General features: G+C 36.6%; 1 long non-coding RNA gene across 1 annotated transcript; it reads right to left on the bottom strand.

The window, feature by feature from the left end:
• Positions 1 to 419: 419 nt before the first annotated feature.
• LOC309394742 lies at positions 420 to 5,534 on the bottom strand. Its single transcript, XR_014175782.1, has 4 exons — positions 5,489 to 5,534; positions 2,692 to 2,730; positions 2,144 to 2,249; positions 420 to 736 (listed from the first exon to the last, which is right to left on the bottom strand). It is a non-coding gene; the product is annotated as an uncharacterized lncRNA (long non-coding RNA).
• Between the last annotated feature and the right edge of the window lie 3,542 nt (positions 5,535 to 9,076).

Genomic DNA, 9,076 nt, shown 5'->3' with positions numbered 1-9,076 from the left:
ATTGTTATCATAACTCTGAACTTTAAGCTATCTCATGGATCATTTCATATTAATAGGGTTGATATCTATGTCTTGAAACAAAAAGAGTTGTCTTCAGGAATGCCTGTCCTGAAAGGCTACATCTATTTTCCATTCATTATTGTTTATTAAATATGCTCTTTAAAAAAAACAATGGTAGACAATATTTGGAGAGTACTACCATAACCTGCTTCATTACATAACTTTTCTGCTAAGCAGATATGTAAAAGCAATTTTCTCCTGAGCTTTGTCTTAGGTGTCTATAGCACTGGTATTAATAAGCATTCTATAAGACATATATGAAAGAAATAGTATCAATTCAAGAAACAAGAATTAAACCACTAATTATTATTATCATTTCAAAAAGTTTTGAAATAATTAGAAATGTTTCAGACCTATTCTTCCATGCAGTGATTTATTTCAGTTCATGATTATATAGCTTCTTCTTGTGTCTCGTTGCATTGCAAGAAGCAATAAGATGCACATGATGTAAATATACTACTATAATAAGGTTTGCTGTCAACACAGATTGCATTCTGTTTCTGTGCTAATACAATTGATCAAGTACTTGATGATGCTGATTGTTCCTTTTCTTCTAAACAAGTTTCCTATGTGTCCACAAACAGCTGTGTTTATCCTCTATGAATTTATACCTTTATTATGTTGTCATCACATTGTGAAAGAGCACTGCACAAATCCTAAGAATTCTTCTTAACATCTGGCAAAAAGAAAACATATTTTTAGGGACAAAATTATAACACTTATATATTCCGAAACTGTCAAGGGAGTTTTACTAGACTTGCTTTTTTAGGATTATATCTATTCTTTTTAACAAAGAAAATACTAGAAAAAAGGTCTATTACCTAGATAAAATTAAAACAAGTCATTGTTGTATCGGCAAGATTCAAGGCATATATATATATACACATCACTATTCTTAATTTTAAAATGTATGAGAAACAAGCATAGAAGGATTCTAGGATTGCTTGATTAATTTGCCACCCATCTTCCCAATAAGACAAGTCTGGATATGCCATGCCATCATAAACAAATAGAAACTACATTGTACTTGCTATTATAAAACTGTGCACAATTTTAATTATTAAAAGGTTAAATGAATTAAAAAGTGGGAGTGACCTATTTGCAAATTTCAGTTACAAAATGTACAGGAGATATACACAATATTCTGTTCATGTCTTAAATTATTAGGAATGCTCACTGTTATCTCTAATTTGTATTTACATACTTTAAGCATACTTTTTTAAACCACACTATTGTCACCCCTTTTCAGAAATTCTACAAATGTCACATTTCAGTTTGAGCATTTCAGGACTGCTTGGCACTCAGAATATTTCCAAAATGCTCATACCAGCAGAATTCATGCTTGAAAACAGGGTTTGTAATTCAGGAGAGTTCGTGTTAAAAATATTTTGGACATCTTTAGCTGTAACTGTGAACCAGATTAGAAATCAAATTAATAATTAATAATCGTGCTAGATTTTTTAACGATCCTGTAATTCCTTAATTCTGGGTAAAGTCAGGGCGATTGAATGGAATTAAGCCAGTTGTCCTTCCCAATGCCTATGCAGAGTTTGCAGCAGATATTTTCTCTTTGTATCCTGAGAAAGAAACATCTGTGGCTGCATAGGATTGAACTCTCAACCTTATGAGTGGGAAGCAAGCATTTTCATCACTAGGCCACCCATGCCACTCAATAATCTTGCTAGTAATTGACCCATTTTTATTTTGCAAAACAAATTGTAGGATCTTTCCAATACTATTTTTAGCTTCATAAATAATCATCTTCATATCTCTGTGAAAAACAGCTATTCCAATTCCATTTCCTCCCTCCTAACATATATTATACACAAAGGAATTTAAAACCCTTGTTAAGTGATGTGATGCATTATGAAAACACATCTCAGGAATCCAGACATTGCACTAGGGGAGCGAGCTAGTGATACATTGATAATGCCTATTTCAAAGGAATGATAGCCAGTATTAATTCAAAAGGTTGCTTTTACATCCCATCACTGGACTTAAATTCTCCACATTTGGTTGCCAAAACAGTTACGTAGATCTTGTTTTATATTATGCTTTTCTTTACCCCAAGTGACTGTCTTACCATGAAACTTGATTCATTCTTCACAAAACCCAATCTACTGGCTTTGATGGTTTCTTTGAATATTTCCTGGTTCCAGTTGCTTCGTAACCCTTTGGTTCTTCATCTTCTACAGTGAAGGGACATTTGGTCTAGTCAGCACATTTTTATATCTAAGCATCCTTTGAACTAATCAAAATCAATTGATTTCTACATTTATTTTAAAATAAGTGTTCTTATATGCTGGATTAACTGCACATAAGTGGCTGATATGAGATTTCTTCAAATTACTGATGAGGAAAAGCAATTTGCCTTTTGATATATGGATTCCCACCATATATTGATCTGGCATGCCTGTAATGTATGATGTATAATGTATGTATAATAAATGTGGAGCACATTCTTGTGTTTACCTCTGCAAAGTCTTAATTGGTTAATATTACAAGACAAATTCTGCAAATTATTTTAAAGTTGATGATCATGACAACAGGAAGTGAAGAAGAAAGAGCCAAAGAAACACTCATAATATTATTATTATTTTTTACAAAATGCTATTAAGAAAAAATAATTACCAAATCCCCAAGTTAATGATGAACTCAAGTCTTTCTTCCCTAAACACAGATTCGGATATAAAAAAAGAGTAAGTGTTAGGATACATTAGCAATGCAATGACAAATAAAATAACAACTATATACCTATTTATGAAATAATTTTATATATTACACCCTTCCATTTAGTGTGTGCCCAGGGAAATACAATTAAAAATATATTAAAAACATTTTATAAAATAAGAGGGAAGAATTTTTATTTAGAAAAAATTTGGAAGTAGCACTCAAACTGAGGAACAGTAAAATATATAAAATAGTATAGTCTTTCCACACTTCTAAAACAATATAGGGAACGAATCCCACATTCCTGGGGAGGAAAGTCCACAATTAGCATGCTAATTCTCCAAATTAATATATAATTAAATATGTATGTAGTCCTCAATTTCAATTCAATTTTCAATTTATTTGTGCTTCTAGACCGCCCCCTCTCCCAGAAGGGACTCGGGGCGGTGTACAGTCCATAGAGAATATCACAAAAATACAATAAAAAATTAATATGTACAGTTTGGAGGAGGTTAAAATGCAATTAAAAGAACTGTACAAAGCTAAATAAATATAATTTTTTTAAAATCCCTAAAACAGACACAACAGATTAAAAAACCCTAAGATAACCAGATAATAATACATTTGCCAGGAGGGACAGTTGTAATTATGCCAGGCCTGCTAATCGGAACAGGTGAGTCTTCAATTTTTGCCAGAAGGAGCGGAGGTCAGAAGTGGTTCTAATGTCGGGGGGGGAGGTCATTCCAGAGGGTTGGGCCCATCACAGAGAAGGCCCTACTCCTTGGTGTCGCCCGTTGGCATTGCCTAGTGGACGGCACCAGGAGAAGTCCCTCCCTGTGTGAGCAAATTGGCCGCAGGAATGTATGTGGGAGGATGCGATCCCGCAAGTAACTAGGTCAACTTACAACAGTTCATTTAGTAGCCATTCAAAGTTACAAAGGCACTGGAAAAGTGACATGACCATTTTTCATACGACCGTTGCAGCATCCCCATGGTCACATGATCAAAATTCAGACACTTGGCAACTGACTCATCTTTATGATGGTTGCAGCGTCCTGGGGTCATGTGATCACCTTCTGACAAGCAAAGTCAATGGGGAAGTCAGATTCACTTAACCATGTTACTGACTTAATAATTGCACTGATTAACACCTGTATCAAGAAAAGTCATTAAATGGGGCAAAACTCACTTAACAAAGCTCTTACTTAGCAAGAGAAATTTTGGGCTCAATTGTGGTTGTAAGTCGAGGACTATCTATAAAATATATGTGTGTGTGTGCATCTGTGTATGTATGTAAATATGTTATGAATATGAGTGTATGTGTGTGTATGAGATTTGGTTCATAACATATTAATTTACACTGTGGAATGTCTCCCTCACCTAGGAAACAGAGATGGGCACTGCCACCTAGAGTCAGACACAACTGGGCAGAAGAAACCTTCACCTTTATAATGTTTAATTAGATAAAACAGATCTAAATATTTTAATCAATTAAAAATGTATCTGATTATTTGCATATTTCTTAGAAAGGATTCATTTCATACGTATACATATTTAATAGCAATAGCACTTAGACTTATGTACTGCTTCATAGTGCTTTACAGCCCTCTCTAAGTGGTTTACAGAATCAGCATATTTCCCCCAACAATTTGGGTCCTCATTTTACCCACCTTGGAAGGATGGAAGACTGAGTCAAGTGAATAAGTACAAAAACTACAAAAATGTTTCCCATTTTAGATTAATTTCCTGTGCCCTATTCTTACATATATCTGAGATAATGCTTACTGTAAACCATAAATGAATTATTTAAATGATGCATTCATTATTAAATTCAATCAGTGGTGAAATTCTTTTTTTTTACTGCTGGTTCTGTGGGCATGGCTTGGTGGGCATGGCAGGGGAAGGATACTGCAGAATCTCCATTCCCACCCCACTCTGGAGCCACCCAGAGGTTATATTTGCCAGTTCTCTAAAAAAACTCAAAATGTCTGCTACCAGTTCTCCAGAACCTGTCAGAACCTGCTGAATTTCACCCTTGAATTCAATAGAACTTCAGACTATACAATAATCCAGTCAAATTTTATGCAAAACTGTAGCCTTTATGCTGTGTATACTTGTAGTTTGATTAAACTACAAGTAGTTCTTGATTTACATTGATCACTTAGCAACCATTTGAAGTTATGATAGACCTACCAAAAACTACGTACAACCACAATTCCAATAGCTTGGCCATTATGTGGTCATATGACCACACTTTGGGCACTAGGCAACTGTCTCACATTTACACCCATTTGCAGTATCCTGCAGTCACATCACCAAATTTTATGCCATTTTTGCCAGAAATTGGCATTTACTTCCAGTTTCCAGCAAAAGCTTCCATTATGAACAATGGGTTTGCTTAATGTCCATAGTATTTGCTTTATGACTCTGCCAGTAGCTTAAGAACTGTGGCAGAAATTTAACAAGCGCCACAAATAAAGGTCATAAAATCAGGTTAGTCATGTGATGACCTGCTTTATGGCCCTCATGATTTTGACCGTAGTTGCCAGGCTCAATTACAGTTCTAATTGGAGGAATGCCTATATGCATTATGTGGAAATTCAGCATGTTCTCAGGTTTCCTTTCTAAGCTTTTGTTAAATCTTTCAAATATGTTGAATATGTTAATGTTTTCATATGCAAAATTTGAAGGATTATCATAACTAACAAAATTAGTCACTAACAAAAACAGCAGCATTAATAATAATGGTAATAATTACCAGATCCCCGTGTTATTGATGAAAATGAACTTGAGTCTTTCTTCACTAGAATACCAGGCCAGGGTTCAAGCATTTTTTAAAAAGAAAGAACAATAAGTAGGGGGAAAAAGAATGAATAATCTATTTTGTATAATCTTTCTGCTGCATTGAATAAGCATGATTACATTGTGATAGCTGAATAATTATTTAAAGCCATAAAGCTGCTTCATACAATTTGAATAAATATGTGACATAATATATAAGCAGAAAGGACACAGAATCAATTGGAATACTACTGCACATTCCATCTCCTGGATACATTGGAACATTGAGAACATCTGTTGCCCTAGACAGCTGACATTTGGGCCACTGCTGCACTATTTGTATCTAGACATGACATAAAAGAAATCATAGTTTTGATATTCCAGGCCTTCAGACTATTGACCTTAATTTCTGTGAAATCAGAGAAAACCTATATACTGTATAATGCATATTTGAGTTATCTTTGACCTTAATTAGAGATGATTTGATTTAATTCTTCTATTATTCTAATGGCTTCTGTAATTGGCAAGTCGCAAATATATCCACAGTTCAGTAAGCAATAGAAAATTGACAGTAAAATAGTAAAATAGGGCAAGATTGTGAGAAATTAAGTGTCCCTGTAGCAATGGTGCTTGCTATAAATCATCATCATCACAAAGACAGCCTAGAAGTCTACAATCAAAGTCTACATTATTATATAGTACAAGAAGATGGTAACTAGAAAAAAGAGTATGCCCTTTTACTCTTATTCTGTTCAAAAACCTTTGCAATATTTACCATTAAGTCCTATAGTTGATTGCCTGACTGCTTCTGTGTATACTTTTCTTCTTTCTAAGGATGTATTGTTGGAATATGTTGCAAGAGATCCACATTTAAATGATTTCTTTGATTGTCCCATGTCTCTAGTTATGTTTGCTGCCAATTCAGGAATACAACAAACAAAATGCATTAAAGAGTTAAACAATTAAAGAACAAAAAATAGTCAATTCCTACTAAAAAAAGAAATAAATTTTATACGAACAGTTTTCACTGTTAAATTCATACCTCTGTACTTTATACACTTTTCTATATCCAATCAAGTAAGTGCAAAATCCAACATTCACAAGATAGTGACGCAATCAAAGTAAAATCTAGGAAACTCATCTATGCCAAGGAAAAATAATATGTGTATTATTTTTTTCTGAGACTAAAACTACTAATCAGGGTTATATAATCAAGGATATGCTGAATAAGGCAACTAAAGTAAAAGAGACTCACAAAAGGAAGCAAAGTAGCATTATATACATTCACTCATTCTTACAATTGGCTGCATATGTAGCTCCATCAAAGAGGTTGATTTCTGTTATGGTGTGAAAAGCATTTAGAGACCACAAGAATCTGTAAAACAATTACTACAGCTTTACTATCTTTTTGCAATTATATATATGCATATATATATATGTATGTATGTATATGGTATTAATTCACTACGTTCCTGTCTTTCCTCATTTTTCCCTTTTAGGACTTTAAAGGGTCACACAATCTGAAACATAGTTCTGATTAAAAAAAACTGTTTGCATCTGCAAATAAGAGATACATGTAGATCAGAAGTGGGTTGCTCCCGGTTCGGCCAAACCAGTAGTGGAATTCAGGCCTGGGTCGCAGAAGCAGCAGTGCTGCTTTAGTGACATGCCCCCAAACTGGTTCCCTTGCCGCTGCTTATGTCACCGCCATGTTGGATTTTAGTGACTGCATGTGCACAGAACAATTTCTATTGAACGGTGCATGCGCGTCTGGCGCACGTGGGGGTTGCAAATCAGTAGAAGAACTGGCAGCAACCCAACCCAGATGATATTATTCTGCACCTGTAAAGGGAGCTTGCAAACCCCCCCACACACAAGGCATGGTGAGTTGGGCACTCCAGTTTCCTCAAGAGAGGGAGGATGTCTTGAAGCCCATCCTTCACAATCTCTACTACACATTCCATATTTCCAGGGCAACTATTCAGTGAATGTTGCCTCTAACAACTTTTCCTCTATCATGTTGAATTACTCAGAAGCAAGCAAAGTGGCAATCTCTTCTCATTCATATCATCTTATCATAAATTTCTTGTGCTAAGATTATTTTTTAGAATGAGAGTCACAGATTCAATATGAATTAAAATCTTTCTTATGTGTGTATAGTAAGTAAAGGGGAATTGAGAAAACAAGAGATGGGGGGAAATGAACTGCTTCCACTCATGGCTGAAATGCACATACACACACTCACACAAACCAAGCTCCAAGGATGCATTCTAATGTATAAAGATAAAGGTTCCCCTCGCACATATGTGCTATTGTGTTTCCCCGAAAATACGACCTGTCCCGAAACTAATGCCTTGCCACATTTTTTGTGTGGGCCAAAATATAAGATCACTCCTGAAAATAAACCCCGTGGACAACCCCCCCTCCAGCCAGGCAGAGCACCGCTCACCAACCTAGTGGTATCCCAAAGGCACCAAGTCACGGGAGCAAAGGGGGGGAAAGGTGCTCAAGTTGCTTGCCACCTTCGGGATACCGCTAAGTTGGGGAGTGGCATTCTGCCTGGCCGGAGGGGGGAGTTGCCGGGCAGCTGCTCCCTTGCGAGCAGGCTCCCGAAGAGCCAGGCACAGCCTCAGGGGCGAAGCAGCCATGAGGTGACCATGCTCATGAGCAGCCACCCGGCAAATCCACTCTCCAGCCAGGCAGAGCACCATTCACCACTCTGCCCGCCCCACAGCTCCCGTGGCTTGGCAGACAATAAGCCCTCCCTGATAATAAGCCCAAGGCCATATTTTGTGGGACAAAAGAAAAAAGACCCTGCCATATTTTGGGGGAAACACGGTAGTCATTCTCAACTCTGGGGGGCAGGTTTGCTCATCTCCGTTTCAAACCCCAAGAGCCAGCGCTGTCCAAAGATGCCTCCATGGTCATGTGGCTGGCATGACTAAACTCTGAAGGCGCACAGAGCACTGTTACCTTCCCACCAAAGGTGGTTCCCATTTTTCTATTTGCATTTTTACATGCTTTCAAACTGCTAGGTTGGCAGAAGCTGGACAAGTAACAGCAGCTCACTCTGTTATGCGGCACTAGGGATTCGAACCACTGAACTGCCGACCTTTCTGATCGACAAGCTCAGCGTCTTAGTCACTGAGCCATCATGTCCCTAACATTCTAATGTATATCTGATTTAAATTAGTTTATTATTGCATTTTTCCGTATTTTCAATCCCATTACAAGTCAGGGCTCTGCTTACATGCCAAGTGGGTCAACTGTTCGTCCCTTAAAGGAAAAACACTAAAGACAAAACAGGAATTGTCATCTTCTTTTTGGAAGCCACTTAAGAAAACAATATTCCTGTCCCTTGCTGACACTAGCATTTGATCTCCCTGGGCACTGACTTTCTCGATCAGCTATCTGAATTGACAAGATTAGATTTGATTGGCAGGTCAGATTAATATTTTTCTTTAACTCTTTCATGTGTGAAACTCTTCTGATGGGAGGTCTCCCTATTCACTATGTATATAACAGTGAGTTCCCTGAAGCTTATAGTTATACTCACTTATCATAG

This window comes from Natrix helvetica, assembly GCF_964273705.1.
Source record: "Natrix helvetica genome assembly, chromosome: 6".
Classification (NCBI taxonomy): Eukaryota; Metazoa; Chordata; class Lepidosauria; order Squamata; family Natricidae; genus Natrix; species Natrix helvetica.
This window is presented reverse-complemented; position numbering and strand designations above follow the sequence as displayed.